General features: G+C 35.5%; 1 long non-coding RNA gene across 1 annotated transcript; it reads right to left on the minus strand.

Annotated features, from left to right (window-relative positions):
* Nucleotides 1–369: 369 nt before the first annotated feature.
* Nucleotides 370–22,220, minus strand: LOC135272170 (uncharacterized). The gene is made up of 3 exons (XR_010340261.1): nt 22,127–22,220; nt 2,066–2,132; nt 370–501 (listed from the first exon to the last, which is right to left on the minus strand). It is a non-coding gene; the product is annotated as an uncharacterized LOC135272170 (long non-coding RNA).
* Between the last annotated feature and the right edge of the window lie 1,717 nt (nt 22,221–23,937).

Genomic DNA, 23,937 nt, shown 5'->3' on the forward strand with positions numbered 1-23,937 from the left:
AAGTAAAAACAGTATCTGTTCTCTGCATTTTATACAATTCTTTCTTAATTGATACCATCTGCATAGGAATGAACTATTTATTTGTCATACTTCTGGAGTCAAAACCCAGTATTCTTTTATCTTCAATTATAGTAACAAAATAATTTGTTTTTAATTTTAAAAAATTACGAAAAAACTTCGGCCCTTAAGGAAATTAAATAGAGAACTATCACAGTACATGCTTCTACCAGTGGTTTGTTTAGTATGAAAAAAAAATGTAACGGGACTAGACTATCTCAGAAAAGCAAGGAGAAAAACATGTTATCTTTGGCAATAGAAATTTCTTATTAAAGAAGAAAACACACGTAAAAACAATCACATGTTTTGGTTTTTTCATTCCATCTCCAGCTACATAAAAAGTTAGATGGAGCCAGCATCAGAGAAACCTCAGTCACAAACGGTAGTACTGGGATATCCTAGGGTTCATCTATTTACACTAGGTGTTGAGGAAGAATATTCCACCTAAGGCATAGTGAAAGAAAGTAGAGAGCGTCATGATATTATTCAACAGGTCTTTCAGGATACATATAAAATATAACCCATAAAGCTCTTATGGTTGTGAAATGAGTTACTTTTTATTTCCCTGATGTACATTCTATCATGAAAACAGATCTGAATATCTTTGTTAAGACTCTGATCCAGACTCTGGTACAATAGCCTTTGGTGAAAATCTCACTTTCAGAGCCTTCTCAGTGGCCTTCCTATGATAAAAGTTCCACCTACATGACATTCTTCTAACAAAGGGTCCATGCTAATGGATGTCTTTTGTTCTAAAACTGGATGTGTGCTTTTAGGATTCTCAATCTCAAGAAATCTACAGTGTTTCTTTAAGCATTGGAAAAACACATTTAGTGAGTTCTAGCTACTCAGGAGGCCGAGGCAGGACCACTTGAGCCCAGGAGTTTAAGGCTAGCAGAGGCAACACAGCAAGATCCTATCTGTTAAACACAGACACACACACACAGACGCACACTTAGAAGATACATATATAGGTTTATTAACACAGATTTTAGGAGTTTCCATAAAAATTAGCACCTAGAATATTATCCTTTAATTTATGTAAAGTTAAATTTTCTCTGTATGTTATAATAATCTTATTGTTTCCCCTTATGTTTTTTCTATTGAAATTTTTATAATCTGGAGACTATTAAAATCAGGTAAATATTCCTGCTCTGAATAGAAAAGTGATTCAATAAAAAATTCTCTGGACTTTTGTGGGCATTTGTGTTGACCCTATCTAATTCAAAGTGTATGATAATCTATATGACCCAAATTTGACTTAATTTTATTTTTTATATCAAAAAACAAATATATAAATGAAGATTTTTAAATGATTTATTATCTGAAGGTATTGGCTGACTAATATTTGTTATATGGGTACAGCTTTTGGGAATTAGTTGGATGAATATAATAAAAGTGCATTAAGATAAAAAATTTTAATTGACTATAGAAAGAGCATTAGTTTCTCTACGGGAATGCAATAATGAATAAGAAACTATTCTTGTGGCTTTATATATGTCCAGGGTTTTTTTTTTAAACTCCTCCCTTCAAGAGATGAAACTTAATTGCTTTCTTTTTGCATGTGGGCTGGAACTAATGACTCATTTCTATCAAACAGGACACTGCATAAGTAACACTCTGTGACATAAAAGTCATGTAACTTCTGTCTTGGTCTCTCTCTCTCTCTCTCAATCTCTCTCTCTCCTCCCTCTCTCTGTTGAATCACTTGCTCTGGAAGAAGCCAGATGCCATGTTGTGAGAGGACCATGTGCTGAAGAACTGAGGCCTTCTGGTGACAGCCACCTAAGTGACCTTAGGAGCAGATCTTCCAACTCCAGTCAAACCTTCAGATAATTGCAACCTCAACTAATCTCATGAGGACTATTACCTCATGAGAGACCTAGATAAATCATTTCTACATTTGTGACCCTCAGAAACTCTGTTTGATAATACATATGTTTGGTTTTAAGCCTGTAAGCTTGAAGGTGACTTGTTACATAGTATTAGGTAATACATTGGCTCTTACCTGAAAGATACCTAAGGCCTTGTGGAGGAGGACCAGAGGGAGATGTTCTGAAATACTGCTTCTTGCACTGTGTCAGAAAAAATGGAGAAATTTTACAACATAAATAAAAGATCCATAATTTACACAAGGTGTGCCATATTTCAGATAGGTTATATAATTGCAGGAAGAGACCACACAGACACACACACACACAAATACACACTGTAACACTACAGTAAATTCCCAGTAAACTGAACACTCAGAACAGAAGCAGCTAAATGATAGCCAGGTAATTAATTTTCGCCTCTATCTATGTTCAAAAAGAAAACAAAAATCACCAAGGTCTTATGGCCATGAATATTTTATTTCCTTTACTTCCTTTTGTGCATATGCAAACATTATTATTTAGTATAAACAGCTCTCCACTGACATGTATATGAGACTTGGAATTCAGTGTGATTTGAAACTGAACGACAGAGTTGCTTAGAACACGAGAAGAGCGAGTTTGTGTTGTCTTAGCCAAGATGCTAAGATTATAAACATTTTTTAAATAAAATTTGCTATTGAGAGAAGAATGACTTGTGATCTTTGTACTAAATTCAGTATTAGAAATCCCCACATATAAGAAGATTAAATCATCGTCGTGCAGCAAACTACAACAATGTTAGTCAGGGACATCTGGGCACTGATTCTGCTTTCCAGAAAAGGATATGCCTTGTTATTGCTGAATTTGAGTCAGAACCAGAAGAAATCATTAGGAAAGAAAAAGGAAAAGAAGGAGAGCGAGAAGAAAGAAAGAGAGAAAGAGAGAAAGAAAAGAAGGAGAAGGAAGGAAGGAGAAGGAAGGAAGGAAGTGGAAGGAAGGAAGGGGAAGGAAGGAACAAAGGAGGGAAGGAAGTGGAAGGAAGGAGAAGGAAGGAAGGAAGGAGAAGGAAGGAAGGAAGGAGAAAGAGAAAGAGAAAAAAAGCTTAAATGAGAGCTGACGACTTATTTATATAAATTTTTTAGAATTTTGATGAAGCACCCTCATAAAGTGGAACTCCAGACCTGCTAAAATAATCACATGAATGGAGTGTTGCCAGCATCTGCCTACCTCTTTCAAGGTTTCTGTCATACTGAGAGAGCTGTAACTGATCCTGCTTATTGTAGCCAGCTTATCGTTGTTAAGATTGCTATCCTTTGTTAATTAAGGAACATACTATAACCGTGCTGTGTATGTGCATGTGAATGTCGTCTTTTTCTGTAAAGATCAAACAGAGATGTTCCTGACTCAGGGACATATTTTTCAACCACAGTACAATTCATTTTCCATCCAATATTTCAGTGGTTCTGATTATTTAAAATAAAAATAATGTTTTTTTACCATGTCCCTCATTCTTAATAATGAAAAATAGCAAGTGATTTATAAACATTTTGTATTGCTTCTCTACAAACACTTAAATTGAAGAAAGATAAACATATGAAAATAATAAATATTCTGTAGATTTCACTAGAAAATTTAGGGCATTTCATTTTTAACATTACATGGAACAGATAATCTGTAAATATGACATATGATGCATTGCTAGACAAGGTTATTTACTTTCCTTTAAAAAATGTTTTTAGTTCTCTAATTACCCCTAAGAATGCTCTCTAAGGTATAATGTGCCATATATTCCACTTTACAACCTTACTCTATGCTTACAAACATTAAAACATATGTACCTTTTTAAGAGGCTATGTATGTTTTCTTCATTTCAGAGCTACTGACTGACATGTTTCTGCAAATTTGTAGGAAAAAAACTGATTAAGGTAAATCAACATGTCTAAACAAGTTATGGATCAGTGATGCCTCCACTATGCACTCTAAAAAACATTTTTAATTGGGTCTATTCTAACATCTAATACTGTTACAATATATTTTTCTGTTCTTTAGTCAAAACTTCCGTATGCTTTAGAATCTACAGAAAGTGCTTATTGTTATTAATGAAAAAGATTAAAGGCATACTAGCCTATGTGCATTTGTATATTCTCTCAGAAATCGAGTTGCTCATCAACAGGAAGAGCCCAGTTAACTCTAGAGGAGAATCTCAGAATGCAGAGCCAACGGTGGGGGCCTGATTTGAATTTGACTCTGCTAGGAGCACACAAGAGATTCAGTTATGAGGATTCAGTTCACATACTCATTTGTCAGCAAACGAATGTGTTTTTGTCAGTTAAAATGAACTCTAGACAAAATTAAATGCAATATTTTTGCACTCTGCATATCTGTGAACTAAAGTTCAACAATATCTGCTTTATTATAGGAAATGTCACTGAAAAATAACCATGGAATATTTCAGGATGGTTTTAGATAGCTTTCCTCTTCATTTTTTTGGATGCTGATAGTAAAATAGCATTATAAGAGCCATGCTTATTTACACTAACTCAATTTTCTCTTTTCTATATTTTTTACCTTTATTATTTTCACCATGCTAACGTAAAGATAGCTAAAAATAAGTGATTAATAGCTACACAACAGAGGTGATGCATAGATACTATATAGCCAAAAAAATGGTTAGTGTTCGCTTGATTCATTCAACAAAGTTTTATTGAGTATCTACACTGTGCCAGTCATGGCCCTGCAAACACAGGACACTGCAGAATGCAAAATAGACAAAAACCATTGCTCTTTTAGAGATGGCATCTGGGGAGAGGGCAATGACAATCACATAGTAAGTAAATGAATTATGTAATATATTAGAAATTTGGGGAGAAATTGAGCATTTTGGTTTAGGAGACTAGGAAGCAAGCTAAAGACGGGACAGGAAGTATTTATACTTAATAACTTCCAGCTGAAAGTGTGTGTCATACTATAAGAAAACAAAAGAAAATATTCTCTAGTAATGGTTATCTTTATAATTTTCTCCTCTGATTGAAGATATGGTGAGTGTAGATGTAGGAGGAGGAAACAGAAGTGAGACTGAATGTATTTCAGACATGCATTAATTTTTAACAAGTAATTATTGATTACCTACTATGAACAAGATACCGGTGATGCAAAGGCAAACAAAATAAACAAACAAAATTCTACAGACACAGCGCTTATATTAAGAAGAAGCCAACAAGTAAAAGAAGTAGATACATGGTCTATCAGATGGTGGTAAATTTGCTACATGAACTATATCAAGGAAGTGAGATAAAGATGCTGGGGTAAGAGGCAGAGCTGAGATAAGATTTGAAGTTTCATATATGGTATTCAAGGAGAGCCTAAAGGAGGTATTAATAGAACAGCAAGTCATTCGGATATCTGAAGGAGGACTATTCCAAGGAAAGGAAACAGGAAATGTCATGTTCCTGAGGAAGAAACATATCTATTTGATTTTTGAGAAAATAACAATAAGACTGAGTTTGGCTAAAGCAAAGTGACCAAGGAGGACACAGTAGGAAGATTAAGACAGGGAGGTAACAAGAGCCCAGATACGTGGGTCATTAAAAACTTAAAATTTTATTGTAAGTTGGAAAGTCATTGGTAATACATATTTGAATAGGAAGATTCAGGCATTTGTATTGAGAATAGATTGTTGGAGGAAGAAGATGAAATGCAAAATGATTAGTTGGAAGGCTAATACAATTATCTCAGATAGGGAAGATGGTGGCTTTGGCCAGGGCATAGAAATGAAAGAATTGGTCAAACGCTGCATATACTTTGAAGAAAGGATTAACAGGATTTGCTGATGATTTTAATACAAAGTATGAGAAAAATCCAGGAAACAAGGATGACTAGAAGGTTCCCGACCTAAACAATTGACAATGTGACTGTACTCTTTATTAAAAATAGAAGTAAGGAGCTTTAAACTTAAAATGTAGGTACCTATTATATATTTAACTGGAATTATCAAGAAAGCAATTAAATACAAATCTGAAGTTTAAGGGACAGATCTAAGTTAGAAACATAAATTTAGAAATCATCAACAGTAGATAACGTTTAAAGCCAAAAGGTCATATGAGACCACACAATTGAATGTGCATCTCCAGAGAAGAGAAGACACATGAGGACAGGTCCTATGGAGCCCAGGTTTAAAAGATGAGGGAGATGAGGAAGAACCAGCAAAGAAAAAAATTTTTAAAAAGACAAGTGGTGGTCACAGCAGTAAATCAAACTGAGATATTTTTACTGTTCATTAAGTCAAGAGAATGAATGTTTCAAAGAAGAAAGGGTACACACTGAAGTTTCTCTATCAGGATTAACAATGACCTCTGTGTAGCTAATTCCAATTGTCAGTTATTGGTCCTTGTCATATTTGACCTATCACTGGTAAATTATTATGTCATTGATAATTTGCTTTTTTATCCAAGGGACCTCCTCAGTCTCATGGGAAGAAGACAAACTTGAGTTGGTAGAGTAAACCTGGACAGATGTGAAAGCATAATAATTATTATTTTCTCTTTTAGCACAGAGGCTCAATTAATTTCACTTTCGTCTGATGTCGTCAGGCTGTAGGATTAATAGCTCTTAATTATTTTGTGCAAACAAAATAAATCACAGATTAGGTGGGAAAACATTTAGAAATAATTTACCCACTATCAGAGCAAAGAGAAAGTCCCAATAAACTTTCCCACATTAAATAGGAGCAAGAAGAAAATACATGAAATGGCCACTATACAAACATGAATTGGAGTGAGACAGAAACAGGAAGCATGGAGTGAAGGTGAGGAAGGTGAGGAAAAAGCAGAAAGAATATGTCCGGGAGGAAAAGAGCTACAATGAAGTCTAGTATGTGGTCACTGACGAATAAGAATAAGGAAGAGATGGTGGGGAAGATGAAGAGAATACAGCCTGAAGCATGATCAAATAATCTAGAAGAAAACAAGAGAGGAAGCAAATAAGAATGATCTGAAAGGGCTCATTGTAAGAAAGAACTTTAAAGAAAACATTATTCCCTGAGATAAACTTTGTGAAAAAAAATGAGTTGTGAAAACGAAATAATTATAAAGTGAAACTGCAGTAGAAGGATGTCAACTGAGAACCAAAATAAATTACAAATAATAATTAGTGGAACAGAAAAGAAAAGACAGGCTCAAAGACTAAATTAGTGACTTAGAGAAAAGTCTAAGAAAATTATTTTGAATTCAGGGAAAAAGTGTAAAGAAATTGACTTTATAAGAAAGAAAAAATACATAACAAAAGATGTTGTGTATAATAATAATTTACTCTTTAAAGTAGAGAAGAGAAAAAAATAAAATTATAAAAATAGAACGGAAAATGTATCCATTAGACAATATAATGTTTTTCTAAAAGAAAGAAATATGGCTGATTGAAATGGTATGCACTGTTTCACAGAAAAAAAAATTGATACAGAAATACCCAGACATATGCTAGTGAAGTTACTAAACTTCAAGGATAAAGGATTCTTGAGACATTTTAGTAGAAATATCATGCTTCTAACAAATAAAGATTAAAAATATCATCAGGCCAGGCTCAGACTTTCAAACTTTTTTCACTGACACATCCAGTGCCAGAATGTGATAGAGCAATTCACACAGAGTTCTGAGGAAAATAAAGAGCAATGCAAGAATGTCTATTCTAGAAGCTGCCATTCAAATCTAAAGCCAGTAGCAGACATTTTCTTACATGTTATAAAACCAGTGAGACTCAAAGAAGGATTTAGGCACAGAGGTAAAAAAAAAAATTCACATACTTATTCTATGTTTGAAAAATCCAGCCAACCAGATGCTGATTAGAAACATCATAGTAGAGTGCTTTTACTCATGGCAATAAGGATTTATTTCTAAAACCAAAATTAAACTACTGCAGGAAGACAAATGCTATATATGTTGACAAATTTAAATTTAAAATTTAAAAAATAGAAAAGGTGAATAGGAAAAATATATGCATTAATAACTTTATTAAGTAGATATTCTCCATATCTTTATTAATGAGGATTCAAAAGGCACTGAATTTAGTAAATTAAGAAACAAAAATTTGTGCATATTATTTAAAGCTATGCTAAAGGAAAGAAGAGATTCTTACATATATTAGGAGATCCTAACACATATCAGGAGATTAAGACGGGGAAAATGAATTACTTCTGACTTCCCCAAATAGCTGCCAGAAAAGTAAATATTGATGTTTAGCAAGCAATTTTATTTATCAAACTTACTACAGATACTGCTTTGACAGCACTTAAGTCGTGTTTCAGAAAGGAGAAGTCAGATTTTAAGGCCTGGACTGGATGACATGAGGTAGTCTTTCAAGGCAGGAAATTATTTGGATTAGGTAAAGTTTATGATATGAAATTTTGTATTGTTTGCTGGGTGCAGAAAGGTAAGTGTCTTTTGAGTTAGATGTGCAGGCTGCTAATTTTGATAAGAAAATTGCTTAGGCTGGTTCACAATCTTACCTTTGAAAAGTAACATTTCCTGGAGCAAACATATAAGTAATTTTTGCCTAAGACCATTATTGCTTGACACACAAAAAGGAAAGCATTCTATGTGCTAGAATTATTTAGTACAGAACAGTAAAGTGTCTCTGAGTTAGAATTTCTGAGCAGAGGCATAGAAAAATATACTGGTTTTAGTTCTCACTCTGCTTTTTGGTTATCCTTTAGCCTAGCAAGGAGGGGAAATCGTTATCACCTGCGGATATAATCTATCCAGATCTGCACTAGTGTTTAACGGGCTATGGTCGAATGTAGAGTTTCTGGTGGTAACTGTCATGTCCGATTTTCCTTTACTTTTCTTTTTTCTTTTGTTTTGAGAACATTTATTAGATCATTTCATGAATTAGCAGATATGCACTGAATTTAAAAACTTGGAGATCAAACATTTGAGCAGTGAAACAGACTAATACTAAGATGTGAACAGATTCTGCGGTTTGTTTGTAATTCAGACGCCAAGATATCAAAATAAATTAAGCGAAGAGAATTTTGATATGAAGAATCTGACTACCCATGTATAGGGCATAAGCCTAATGATGAATTGCATAATTTCACTGTTTGTTTCACAGACATTTTTAGCGATCTTAAACATTCCAGACAAGCCTATAAGGTTTTAAGTACAACATTCTTTTTCTAAAATTGTTAATATTCTACTTTGAATGGTTTACGTCATATGTAAAATGATTGAATTCTGACCTGTTCTATTACAAAAAAATTCTTTCAAGCATGAAGCTCTATGGCCTTAATTACATTGTGCAACCCTCCTGCTATTTCTTAAATCATAGCATGTAGAATTCTCTTCATGTTTTTGTGTTTTGTAATTTGTGAAACGAAGACCCTTGGAGCAGAAGAGTCCAGAATTCCTCTTCGGTGGTTAAAATTTTGAACTTACACTTTAAGTTTTTATCTTCTTGAATCAAATTATACAAATACCTTAAATTATTTGAGGTTTGGTGAGCAAAATGAGTCTCCATTAGAATAGGGACCATCTCTAAAGCAGGCATCAGTTCAATAAAATTACACAGTACTCCCCAGTTTGTAGAAGTAGGTAAAATAAATTTTTCCCCCACAAATCGAATAGCAGTGTTTAGAAGCAATTCAATTATTTATTCTTGGTAAAATTATTCCTGTGAGATTTTGAAATACTGTTTCAACGTTTTGCTATCACGTATGAAGAACAGTCCGGAGTCAGTCACTGAAATGTATAATGTAGGGATCCGCATGTAAAACTAACAAAGACTACTTTCGGTTGTACCTAATGAGTTTGGCTTTACTTTAAAGTCTGAACATTCACCTCTCATTCTGCTTTCTATGTTCCCTGGCTCTTTATATAAAGGTCCGTTTCTCTGAAAGTTTGGTTACAAATCTAGTTCATATGAAAGGTACCCAGTTGTTTCTGTGGAGAGAAGAAACTCTCTTTTGGGGCACAGTTTGAATCAGTGTTCATATTTCTGACCTATTTATTTTTTGTATCATCTGAAAAGACACTTAGTGTTGAAGTCACCTATTCAGGAAACCAAGTGAGTTTTTACAAAGAACTTGGATTAAAGGAAGATGGGTGACATTCAAAAAAAGTTGAGTACAAATCCAATGGTATGTTTAACTGTATATTTTAGCCAAACTGAGCAAATGATAGCCAGATTATTTATCTGATACTAAAGAGTCACTAATGTGCAAAAAAGTCACATCAGGTTTAGAACTCTATTACACAATTATAGTACGTAAGTAACAAGTAGTGACTGCGAAAAACAAGAATAAAGAACAGTAGAACTTGCCTTGATGGTCTCAAGTCAGATCACAGAGCCATGATTCTCAGTTTGGGGATGAGTGTGGGGAAGATGTCTGGGGTTCCATCTTAAATCCAATCAATTATGTCAAGGTGTGCTAGAGAGGAGTTGTCTTATAATTGACATTTTCTATGGTCTGGAAATGAGTCAATAAAGTCTCTTATTTGCCCAAACACTTTGGTTACTCACTACAACTGTTTCAGGGGTCCCAAAGACTATATTTAGACTCAGTGATTTGCTAGGACTTACAAAATTCAGATGCTATTATACTCATGGTTATGATTTATTAAGGAACCATAATGGGCTTATTACGCAACCATATATGGTTTATTACGGAACCATAATCTATAGGAACAAATAGATTAAAATCAGCAAAGGGAAAGGTACATGGGGCAATGTCCAGAAGAAACAAAGTACAAGTTTCTAAAAGTCATTTCCCAGTTAAGTCATACAGATGTTTCAATCTTCCATTAGTGATGTGTGACTGTATCACGCAACGTGTTGCCAAGTAGGGAATCCCACCTGAGCCTCGACATCTAGAGTTTTACTCGGGTCAGTCATGTAGGAATGCACCATCTGCATTCAACTACTAACACTCTAACACACCAAAACAAAACCCAGGAATTCACTATAAAACATATCGGTTTGCAAAATCTAATTCATCAGGTACAAAGTGGCCCAAGGCCACACACATATAAAATATCTTACCAAGCAAAATATTCCAAGGACTCAGTGCTCATCTACCAGAAGCTGGCCAGGGGCTATTCCTAAAGACTGTTCTTCCTTGGAAACATGCAGAATCTGAGCAATTTAGACCCGCTGAATAATCCCTTTCCTGCATAACAGCCTCATGAAATAGTTATTGTTCTGGAGTTCAACTGTGGATTGAATTCAAGGATTCCTGGAAATTGGATGGAAAAAAAATTAATCTCACTGTCTTTAATCACTCATCTCTAACTAAAATGGTGCATTTTTTTCAACTTTGAATATGTTCAAAAATTTGATACACTTAGAAAAAAGTCAAAAAGCTAGGCAGCATATCCTTTGAATGTCACATGGGGGCATGTTATATAGGCAAAGGCTCTTAGTTTATATTAGGCTCCCAGGATTCAATTGTCAAGTTTTAAAAATAGTGTATTTTTTGTGAAATGTAAATAATTTCTGTACAGTAGAATAAATTGTCCTTAAGATTTATGAACATGTTAGACAATAACTAGTTTTATATCTAACACAGGCATTGCATTTTTTGATAAATTTTCTAGTTTTGCAGATGCTCTTTGAATTAGTTATTAAAATCCTACTGTTTCCTTCATTAATGAATTAGTTCAACACAATCTTTGTTCATTTTGTTTGTATGAGTCATGATTTTACTTTTTTGAACACTATGCTCTAACAATTATACACAAACCAGCTTTATTGCTAGTTCCTGTAACTCTGCAAGAAAGAGAAATCAAGCAGATTTTTTTTTCTTTTTTTTTTTTTTTTTACTTTAAGTTCTGGGATACATGTACAGAATGTACAGGTTTGTTACATAGGTATACATGTGCAATGGTAGTTTGCTGCACCTATCAACCCGTTATCTAGGTTTTAAGCTCTGCATGCACTAGGTATTTGTCCAAATGCTCTCCTTCCCCTTGTCCCTGATCCTCCAACAAGCCCTGGTGTGTGATGTTTCCCTCCCTGTGTCCAAGTGTTCTCATTGTTCAACTCCCACTTATGAGTGAGAACATGCAGTGTTCAGTTTTCTGTTCCTGTGTTAGTTTGCTCAGAATGATAGTTTCTACCGTCATCCATGTCCCTGCAAAGGACAAAAACTCATTCTTCTTTATGGCTGCATAGTATTCCATGGTGTGTATGTGCCACATTTTCTTTATCCAGTCTATCATTGATGGGCATTTGGGGTGGTTCCAAGTCTTTGCTATTGTGAACAGTGCTGCAATAAACATACATGCACATGTGTCTTTATAATAGAACGATTTATAATCCTTTGGGTATATACTCAGTAATGGGATTGCTGGGTCAAATGGTATTTCTGGTTCTAGATCCTTGAGGAATCACCACACTGTCTTCTACAATGGTTGAACTAATTCACACTCCTATCAATAGTGTAAAAACGTTCCTGTTTCTCCACATCCTCTCCAGCATCTGTTGTTTCCTGACTTTTTAATAATCGCCATTCTAACTGGCATGAGATGGTATCTCATTGTGGTTTTGATCTGCATTTCTCTAATGACCAGTGATGATGAATGAGCTTTTTTCCATATGTTTTTTGGCCACATAAATGTCTTCTTTTGAGAAGTGCCTGTTCATATCTGCTGCCCACTTTTTGATGGGGTTGTTTTTTTCTTGTAAATTTGTTTAAGTTCCTTGTAGATTCTGGATATTAGCCCTTTGTCAAATGGGTAGCTTGCAAAAAGTTTCTCCCATATTTTCATACTGTATTATATTTACTTTCATTTACTAGAATAGCATTTATCTCTACATTAAATTGTAGTTATTAGAAATACCTCTACATCATCATTTTAAGCACTAAAGTAGTACCATATTACTGTATCAATAAAATAATATTTAGTATTTCCAAACATGTATTTAATTTTTTGTAATCATAGGAATTCTATGTTCTCTTAGAATATATTGCACGTTTATCTAACATCCCTCATTTCTGCATACAGCATTTTCCCTCTTTTGAAAGATTTTTTCCTTCATTCCAACTTTTCTTTTCATGCCAACTCTGAATAATAAGGGTTTCAGAGGGAAGAACATTACCCAATTCACACACTTCTGTGTTATTTGTAACATGTTTTATACTAGAATTAAGTACAAAGATTTTTTTTCACTGGGAATAAAGGTGTCCTAGAAGGAGTGGTCAGTGAGATAGGAGAAAGATTAGTGTGCTGCCTCAGAGAAGTGATGAAGGAGAAAACTGTCAAATGCTGTTTACTGACAGATCAAGATAAGGGATGCATGCTGACTTTCCATTTATCAAGGCTGTCATGACAAGAGCTATTTCAATGTGGTGGTGGGAGCAGAAGAAGAATAGGTTGAACAGAAAACGGAAGGAGAAGAATTAAGAACAGGAAGTATGACTAACTTTTTCAAAGAGTTTTGCTGTCAGAGAGTGTAGAAAAATTAGATATTAACTAAATAAGTAATTAAGTTGGGAAGGTTTATTTGTCAATATAAAGGTGTTCTCCCACCTTTATAAATAGCATATTTTATTTGCTAATGGGAATAGCTAAATAGGGAGTAAAAATACCACTGGAAAAATGTTCTTGAGTAGAAGTAAAAAAAAAAAATTAAATATAAAAATAAAGGCATGGTCTGAATTGGGAGAAGATATAGTTTATCCATTGCAAAAGAAAAACGGGCAGAGTATTCAAATATATATCATAATAGATATGCAACTGAGATACTTTGAAAGTTATATGTTGTGGGTGTCTTTCAGTTAAATGAGATGCAAGGTCATCAGTTGGGACTGAGGATGTGGGAGAAAGCACTAGAGCATTGAGAACAGACTCTGATATGATCCTTTAGGAGAATAGGAAGTAAAAAGACTAAAGAATTGTAATATCATTTCTAGGAACATTAAAGGAATACTTGAAATTTGGGACTACAAATTTAAAGTGAACCAGGTGGACACATTTCACATAAGATAAACTAGTCTCTGCAGCAGTAATAACACTTTGTTCTCACTAGCCTTAAGCAACCAAGTTGATTTCTCACTCATTTTATATGTCTTTAGGTTGGTGGTATTGGATGTGGTGGTGGTGGGGTTGTTTATGTGCTCTGCTCCACATGGTCATTCAGGGACCTGGGCTGATGAAGCCTCTTTCTAATTGAGGCTGGGAAAGAGAGTACTGAGGCTTATGCACAGGATTTTAAATGCTTCATCTAGGAAATAATACATGGTCACAGACCAATGACAAAACTAGTCCCTTGTCCTGAATAAACTACAAAGAGGCTGGAAAATATGGGAGAGTATATGAATGAACAATGAGCAGAAAATCCCTCTGTATCTGCATGTATCTGTCAGCACATAGTGTAGTCACAGATGGACAGCTGAATTTAACTAGTGTTACTAAGGATTTTCAGTTGAGTATAATAAAGAGGGAATTGACAAGAAATTTAAAGATACATATAAGAGGGTTATTAAAATGATTAAATGTAAATATTTAAGCATGGAAAAGAAGGAACAGATGTTACAAGGGTCATGAGGGATGGTGAATATACAGCAGCTGTGAGGTTGGGGTGCGGGTGGTAAATGAGTTACTGTGTACATGTTTCTAGATCAAGAAAGCTAGAAAGCTTGAGGATCAATCACAGTGTGGAATCCATGTAAAACTACAGAAAAGCTTCTCGTGTCTCAGTGGAAAACTTTGCACCATCTATAACATGCCCTTACAGGTTATCTGATTAAGGTCCTGTTCATTGTCATTAAGCTATTTTGTAACTCTTTGTAAAAGTTGTGTGCACCTGAGAGACATGTATATTAAGTCTTGTTTGATAGTGATTTGGTTGATTTCCTCTCTTCTATGGAAAAAGTTTTTACTTTTTCTATTTGCAAATTCATCTCAGCATTCCTTTACTGCACATACGTGTTTTGTTTTGACTTTGCCTTTGAACCAGTTATAACATCTGCCTGGCTTCCTTGTAGCACAGGAGTAAAATAAATTATTTAACACGTTTTTTTCATATATCTTTGAAAGTTATGATTTTATCCTTTTTAGAAAAGTAACTTTAAACAGAAATGAGATTCTGAAGACTTTTTTCATTTGCTAATATTGGAAATTTCTAAGATCTGCTTATAAGAACGAGTGTATGAGGAATGGTGGAAGATAAGGTCAATTTAGGAGCGGAGATCTGAAAATTACGCAGTCACAGAGTTGGAAGGCTTATCTACTGCATACTTAGATCACCGAGATTTAAACAGGAATTTTGTTGGGGAATCCGATGGTAATCCAGAAGTTAAAATATTTAAGAAATGGAGGCAAGGTTTGTAAATGGCCTGTGGCAAAAAACAGGAAAAACAGTTGGTGGATTGTACTCATCTAATCACGTAAGATTCAAAATTGGAGGAAGTGATTCAGGAAAGAGGGAGGAAAAACATATCTAGAAGCAGCCATGAGTATCAAGGAGCGAACCAACCTCACTTTTAGGCCTAGTGGAATACGGAGTATGAGGGGAAAAGAGACACTATTCAATATTCAGACTACAGGAAATGCGGTTTCCTAAGGAAAGATTTGAGCTCCTTTTAAAGAAAGAAAGTAAAGAGAATTTGCAGAGAAGTTGAAAATGTACAAGTTTTTGCTGATACTGGAGAAATCGTTTGCAAGGGCATGCACAATCAAATGGATTCAGAAGTTGAGGGTAATGGGAGGTGGATGCTTATGTGTAGAGTCAGATGTAGATGTGAGTGTGGAAACAGAGGACCGACCTGGGATTAAACGTGGTGACTGAGTAAAGAAGAGGAAAGAGCACATGGGATATTCGTGACCCTCGTATTAAGTCCTCAACAGGCACCCACAGGCAATCACATACCAGGAAATATCAGTATTCCACAAAGAAGTTGATTTTCAGAGACAGTGACAGGTTAATTCCATGTTTAGGGGAAAAATAACAATCCTGGTTGTATATTAGAATGATTCAAAGATACTTAAATCTCTATAAACACCTGGGCTCTCCCTTCAGACATTCTGATTTAATTGGTTTAGAATGAGGCCTAAGCATATATACTTTTAAAAAGCTCCCTGGGTAATTCTAGCCAGCAACAAGAATACAATCCACTGGGCTATAGTTACAACTCACATGCCTTACTGAAGTGTTTAATATGGAAATCATATTAGCACTTCATTACTGTTCTCTCTATGCCTGGAATGTGGCTGTATTTTGTTTTTACACTGCTATAGAGAACTACTGGAGACTGGTTAATTTACGACGAAAAAAAGGTTTAACTGACTCACAGTTCAGATGGTTGAAAGGCCTCAGGAAACATAACTGTGGTGGAAGTGGAAGGGGAAGCAAGGCATGTCTCACATGGTGTCAGGAGAAGAATGTGATAAGTGCCACACTTTAAAACCATCAGCTCTCAGGAGGTCTCCCTCACCATCATGAGAACAACACCGGGGAAACTGCCCCCATGATCCAGTCACCTCCCACCAGGTCCCTCCCTCACTCATAGGGATTACAATTTGAGATGAGATTTGGATGGGTACACAGAGCTGAATTTTTCTCAGGCAAACCATCAATGGCTGCAAATGGTGTAAGTTCTGTGATTTTGGCTGGGATGAGAGGAAATCTAAGGTGGCAAGACCAGGTATCAGCTCTCAATGTCTCAAGTAAGGTTGCTGTGGTTACCCTCAAAGGCATCAGACGGATGTCATGATCTGATCTCCAATAAAATTTCACTGGCAGTAGTTGAACTAATCCTGTTTTTTAAGGGAATAGAAGTAGTTGATAGGCAACCCGTCGACATTTTCCTTGATTTGTAGAACCTCAGTCACATAACCAGCAGATTCGTTGACCTTTATTCCACTCTTGTATCTGAAGGAGATTATAGAATCATCAGAGTTCCCTGAATGAAAGAGAAGCCCAGGACACTTTGAGGAAGGTCATTGCTGTTACACTGGAGATCAGATGGCAAAACAAATTTCCACCCAGAGCATACATCATTATTAGCCCAGTAGAACACAGGATAATTGAATGTTTTTTATTTCCTGCTGTCAAACTGTCTGGTTGAAGTACTTTTAATTTATTTAACTTGCCATTACTATCTTGGAATCCTCCATTAACATCACTGACCAAGCAACTTACTTCAAAGTAAAAAAATTAAAATGATACGTCTATTTGTTTTCTTCGACTGTCACAACAAATGATCACAGATGAGGAGGTTTGTGACAAGAGAAATTTATTATCATAGTTCTGGAGGCCAGAAGTGAGAAGTCAAGTTGTCAGCAAGATGCATCCCTTCTGGAGGTTCCATGGAAGAGTCTGCTGCATGGCTGTCTCCCAGCTTCTGGTGGTTGCTGGCAGTCCTTGGCGTTTCCTTGCTTTTTGCTGCATCACTGCAATCACTGCCTTTATTGTCACATGGGGTTCTCACTGTGTATCTCTGTGGCCAAATATATCTCTTCTTAAAAAGACAACAGTCCTCTAAGATTTGGGGCCTGCCATAATGCAGTATGACTTCATCTTAACTTGATCACATTACAAGTACCCTATTTCAAATAAAGTCACATTTACATGTGCTGTGTGGACACAGATATGGGAGACATTATTAAATCCAGTGCAGTAGTCCAATGCCTGTAATATTTACTGGTATTCTATACCTTGTGGCCTAGAAGCACAGGCCATAGAGAGCTATGGATTGTACATTGGATATTCAGATATAGGGTCACATTGACAGTAATGTCTTTCAAATTTTGGGTGCTTTGTTGGAAAACGTGATGTATCATGTGAACCAGTGGCCAATATATCATTCTATTTCTACCATAGCCAGAAAACGCTGCTTTGAATACGAAGAGATGGTGTTGAAGGTGGTTCTTTTCAGAATTACATGTAATGACCATTTTTTTAAAAAGAAAGAGACAACAAGAAAGGCAGAATAGTTTTTCTTTGTATTTTCTCTAGGCTTTTCTGATTTAGAGACTTCAGCATCTGAGAGATGAAACTAAGAAGAAATGGATATCATCCAGAGATCCCGAATTTGGAGTTGGATGAATGAATTAGAAACGTGTTCGCTTTGGGCATATAAATTAATTCTTGGTGTATCAATTACCTTTTGCTATATGACAAATCAGTCCAAAACTTCATAGCCTAAAACAACAAATGTTTATTATTTTTTTCTGATTATGTAGGACAGTTGGTGGTTATTCTAGTCTGGGCTGTCTTAGCTAATTTCTGTGGTCACTTGAAAGATTAGTTGATGTCCAGTGGTTTATAATGGCCTCAAAAACTGGTAAGATGCCTGATCTCTTTTTCATGTGAACTCAAATTCTCAAGATCAGCCATCCTAGGTCTTACAGAGAGCAAGAGTCTCGGTCACAATAAATAAGCCTTTTCACACCCTCTACTTCCATCTTGCTTGCTATTGTCCCATTGGCCAAAGCAGCTAACAGACAGGGGAGACTCAATACAGAGGGAACCACCCAATGATGTGAATACGAAGAGTCACTATGGTTCTTTCTGAAACAAAATGACAACAAAAAACTACCACACTTGTTTAAACTGACAAAAACACATTTTTCTTACACAAAAATGGAATTTCTAGATAGATATGGGGGTTTATAGTTCAAGCTTAAAAATAAAGGGTCAGTCCTGGAAAATAGGCAAGAATCATTGAGGATCCTGAAGTCTGGTAGGAAAACGATCTAGCCAGAATAGCACTACTGTATACCGCATCCACTGCTAGAGGTTTTACTTTGTTGAATCCCACAAACGGGCATCACAAATCAGCTTGAACTACATCGTCATCTTCTCTTTATCAGCTCCAGATTAAAAGCGTAGGTGGAGGCAGGAAATTGCATGCCACTAATTCTAACAATTAACAGAGAATTACTCTATAACAGGAAGGGCGGACACTGAAATGCCACTCACATACACTTTCAAAACACACACACATATTATATGCACAACAGGGAAGAGTGTGCTCATTTGCATTGTATTAAAATGATTCAATCTTTAAGGTCTAGGAATTTGTATCTTGAAAATAGTAGCACAAGGGGGACCAAAAAAATTGCACTTTTTAAAAAAATTGCACTTTTTTTTTAATATCACTTTTGCATCATGGAAAGAGATTCCTACTTTTCAGAAGTTTGCTTTATTAGAGTTGCCTTAGCTATGGTTAGCTGTACACATAAATATCTTTTAAAAACCCATGATCTTATACAGAAACTGACGTAGAAAGATAACAAGGCAATTAAATATGTAGAATTAATGAGATCTGCACCCTCTGCCATTGTCCACTTTGTTCTGCACATGAACATTAGTGATGTCATTTGTATTAGGACAGAACAAGTAGATTTTGATTTGAAATATTTTCCTTTCTACATAATGGCTTCAAAACCACTGGACTGGTTTGTCCCTGCTGTCTAAGCTGCAGTTTGTAACTCCAAATTGAAAATACTTTTAAAGTAACATAATGTTCTTACTTTTCCTCCCGTGTTCCTATCCCTCAATGCTTTCTCTCCATGCTGATTGGCACACATATGTTTGAGAAAAGAAATTAGAAAGCTGTATTTCTTAAATAATAGGTGGACACACAGAATATAACCAGTTTATAAGGCCTAATCTCTGAATTATTAGGTATTCTGTGATATCTAGAGTTTATAATGCAATGCCTATTCGGTACTCAAGAAGTATTTCCCAAGATCAGTATGTAGGAGGCTAGGTGCAGTGGCTCATGCCTGTAATCCTGGTACTTTGTAGGCTGAGATGGGCAGATCAGCTGAGGTCAGGAGTTCGAGACCAGACTGGCCAACATGGCGAAACCTTATCTCTACTAAAAATACAAAAAATTAGCTAAGCGTGGTAATTCCAGCAACTCAGGAGTTGAGGCAGGAGAATCACTTGAACCCAAGAGGCAGAGGTTGCAGTGAGGCAAGATCACACCACTGCACTCCAGCCTGGGCAACAAAGTGAGACTCTGTCCCAAATAAATAAATAAAATAATAATCGCAGGCTTCGTGTGTATAGTCATGGTCCCTGACCTCGGGAAGTACAGAGTCTATACAGAAAAACAAGCATTAAACAGATGTGGTTGGGTATCAGTTTCTCAATTTCCCCTACAAAGCTTACTTTAAGTTGATAGAAAATCAAATTGTCTTAAACATGATGTTGAGTCCTTCACCTGGGAGCTGCTTTTTTCATGTCATCATTCTTTCTCAGCTCTCTGTATTGCCTTGAGACTGACCATTTTATTGCTAAGCAACCCTTTATTCTGCAAATATCAATTAGACAAGATTCTCTAAAGATCGCGCCATTGCACTCCAGCCTGGGTAACAAGAGTGAAACTCTGTCTCAAAAAAAAAAAAAAAGCCAGAATTTATTGAAGGTTTAAGTTGGCAAGAGGGGAAGGAGCAGGTACTCTGAAGTATACCACAGCACATAAACAAAAACAATTCTTTTTTTTTTCTTTTCATAAAAAGTTACTTTACCACCCTCCGGCACTAAAAGTTTCTGTAATCAAAGCTCCTCTACAGTTCACTAGACTCCTCACCTGTCACCTGGGAAGTGGGGCTTGGACCTCCCAGCTCCTGATATCGTCTCACTGGACTTAGCCCTCTTTCTACTCTTAAATCTCTCCCGTAATTGTATATGGAGTAGTTCACCTGTCACTTGTCTTACCTTAGCCCCATCATGCTGTTTCCATATAAGCTTCTCTTTTAGCCAAACTTGCCCAGTAGTGTATTTCTAAACAAAACATACATTCTCTCCCTAAGACTTTGCAACCAGATTTTACAATTTTGTTTCTTCTCTATTGATCAAATGCTAGATTATAATACTGTTACTAATAACATAAGTACGAGTGGGAGAAAGCAGCAGTGAAGAGGTATGGGATATTATGAGGGTATGTAAAGGGAACGTTTACTTGTGTATTATCATTAGTGAAGACATTTGAGACCTCCCTTGAAAAGTACTTATTATTTCAACAATGGTTCTTGATATATATTTTTGCATAACTGAATGAATAGTTAGAACGACTAGAAGATCCTATGTATTTATTAGGCCTGATAATCACTTTGGTTCTTATTCTAAGAGTAATAAGAGGCCTGTGGATGATTTTGATTAAGAATACATTTAAATCTTTGAACAATCTTGCTAAGCATAATTTGGAGAAAACAATGGAAGAGGGAAAGATAGGGGTTGGGAGGTTTGTCAGAGTAGTGCCAGAGTAGGCTAATATCTGAGTCCACTGGTCCAGGAAGGAATGGTGAGAATGGATCTGAGAGACATTTAGGAAGGAGAAATCACAAGAAATGACAATGAATTGATGGACAGAAGGTGTGGTGAAGGAGAAGAGGAAAATTCACGATGAATCTCAGGTTTGCCATTTGGGGAATTTTCTTCTCTACTAGTGTAAAATAATAGCCTTGTGTTGATATCCTGGGAGCAGGTGGCAATCCAGTTGGTGCGATGAACAAGAATAGGTATTGTCAGCTGAATAATGTCTTAAGATTTTTCAGGAGAGACCTATTTTTCAGCTGCTAAGTGCCTCATGGCAATCCTTTTTTTGTTTTGTTTTTTAGCTCATGAAGGCATACAACCACATAAAGTTGCCACATAATTTTGGGTGTCCATATCTGGGGTGTTTGTATCTACAGTAATTTTTCTCCTGAAGTCATTTCCAATTTCATTACCCAGTTACCATTATCAGTTATTTCATGCTCCTCAAAGTCATTTGGAATGAATCCTTGTTCCAAAAACAAGCTTAATAACTTGTTCCCTTCAGCAAAGTTTCCTGTGCATCAGCTTGTTAAAAAATGGACACAGAGCCGGGCACAATCCCAGCACTTTGGGAGGCTGAGCTGGGTGGATCACCTTAGGTTGGGAGTTCAAGGCCAGCCTGACCAACATGGAGAAACCCCGTCTCTATCAAAAACACAAAATTAACTGGGTGTGGTGGCCCATGCCTGTAATCCCAGCTACTGAGGAGGCTGAGGCAGGAGAATCACTTGAACCTGGGCAGTGGAGACTGCAGTGAGGTGAGATTGCGCCACTGCACTCCACCTTTCCAGGTGGTCAACATGCCCCTCCATTCAGCTCCTGAATGCTTGAGGGTCAACTAACACCTCTGTAGAAGTGAGTGCAGTGCAGCATAGCAGGATGCAAGGTGTGCCAATTACAACACAGACATGTCTAGAGAAGCGGTCAATATTGTATACACAAAACAAATTACTCACCTTGATCATCTGTATCCTGTAGTTTATTCTACGATAGGATGGTAGTGGAACAGTTACAAAGACACGATTGATTTTAGGCTCTGATGAAAATTGGCTTCTGTCTATGATACAAAAAGATGTTAAATTACTTCACTAAGTTGCTTCAAGGCTATGTGATTTGGTAATTGCTTTGATGGTTATTTGATACAAAGAAGTAAACAAATTGAGGGTGTTAGAGAATACTGAAAGATGTCAGGGAAGCTTGATCCTTTCAATACTGAAATATTGCCTGAAAGTTTAAATTATCATGAGTTTAAATGATTTTGAGGGCAGATCTTGTCAATATCTTTTAATAATTTTTAAAACTTTAAAAATATTACAGGAACTATTTCAAAATGCTAAACCATCATTCATGAAGATTCCTAATAATACATTTTCAATATTTTCCTATTTACAGTATGTAGATATCAGTCTTTCAGCCAAACTCAAGAAAAAAAAATGAGAGCATAGCCCCCAAATCCCAAAATAACTTTTTAACAAAATAAAATTATTTCATTAAGTGATTTTAAATTTTAGTAATAAATATCACAAGTATATTGATAGCAGGTAACACATTTTCACCAGGCAGATTTCTTATCTTAAAAAGATGTTACCTGAAATATTTACATCTCAAAATATCAAAAATCATCTCCTCTTTGGCTAATTTAGGCTTTTAAGTTTGTAGCAGGACTAAGAGGTAACTGATTACTCTTTTTTTTCCCTAAATTGGATTGATATCCAAGAACAAATCTTGATATCACTAAAATGAGAAATGAGGATTGCCACAATAACTAACTTGGAGGATGCTGAATGCTTCAAAGAAAGAATGTCTCTCCTTAGTTACTAATAATAAATCAATTATTATTTTTAGCAACCTGTTTTCCAGGGGAAATGTCAGTTATTTTGTAGTTGTTTCACAGCATGCTTTTTGCCAGAAACATTAAAAATCAATTAGTTTTCATTAAAAAGTGATCATACTTTGTTTTCAAAATCAAGTCATTTATAACTTGTCCCAAGAACATCTAAAATTGAAGTATTTTATAACAATTACTATTTTCTCCATATTTTATGTTCAAGTTTGAATTTTCAGTAAAGGTCATAAATAATTCTGTTACATTTATATTACTTCTGATGTGGATTTTTATATTATTTCAATGAAAGTACATTTATAAAATCTTTTATCCTAAAACTTCAAATCATTCTCTATATTAGACATTATTCCATATCAAATGGAATGTTTATTACATTAAACCACTTGAGATCATGTATGGTGTTTATTTATTACTGCACTGTAGCTGAACCTGCCCTGCCTAATATATATATCACAAAATGACAGTTTCCTTGTGAAATCTTAAAACAGACTGATAGATCTTTTAGAGGGTTTCATTCTGTGGTCTCAATTAAAATTTGGAATCCATTATCTTTGATGCAAATTAATGTAATTCTTGAATATGATAATAATCAGTAATTAAAAGAACTTAAAGCTCTAAAAATATTACTTTAGCAATATATAACTTAAATGTGCCTATATGGCTATGCAGTTATTTACAAACCTCGACTTCTGAACCTACCTCATGTCTATTTAATAAAAGTGTCTCACAGCTCCTGTCTTTTGAAAGTCAGGAATTTTCAGAGAAAAAAAATACATTCTGATGAACTACTCACACTTTCTTAGTCTATATGAATAACACACAGATTAGATAGTGGAAGTCAACTTAGAAATGTTTCTTTTTGGAATTGTATTTAATTTCCAACTACAAAGATATCTAGCTTGGTGTCACTAGAATGAAACC

Source organism: Aotus nancymaae, unplaced genomic scaffold (assembly GCF_030222135.1).
Source record: "Aotus nancymaae isolate 86718 unplaced genomic scaffold, 86718_ANA_hifiasm-v0.15.2.pri h1tg000108l, whole genome shotgun sequence".
Taxonomy (NCBI): Eukaryota; Metazoa; Chordata; class Mammalia; order Primates; family Aotidae; genus Aotus; species Aotus nancymaae.